We start from the raw sequence: 209 nt of genomic DNA, 5'->3' as shown, positions 1-209 counted from the left end.
GGTATAAACCCCACTTTCCATCGCTTTCTATCCAATTTTATATCATGCCCTTGACAAGGAGGAGCAAGCGCATACAGTGCCATCTCCTTTGCCTTGTCTCCGTGGCACTAAATGCATTGACAATGAACCTCTCTCACTTTTATTCCCTTAAAAGTGTTTATATAATAGGTGCATGCTTCCGTAATATAGAATGTAATGGTGCTCCTGAA

Source organism: Penaeus monodon, chromosome 15 (genome assembly GCF_015228065.2).
Source record: "Penaeus monodon isolate SGIC_2016 chromosome 15, NSTDA_Pmon_1, whole genome shotgun sequence".
In the NCBI taxonomy this organism is placed as follows: domain Eukaryota; kingdom Metazoa; phylum Arthropoda; class Malacostraca; order Decapoda; family Penaeidae; genus Penaeus; species Penaeus monodon.
The sequence above is the reverse complement of the archived record's forward strand: the minus strand, read 5'-3'. Positions refer to the sequence as shown.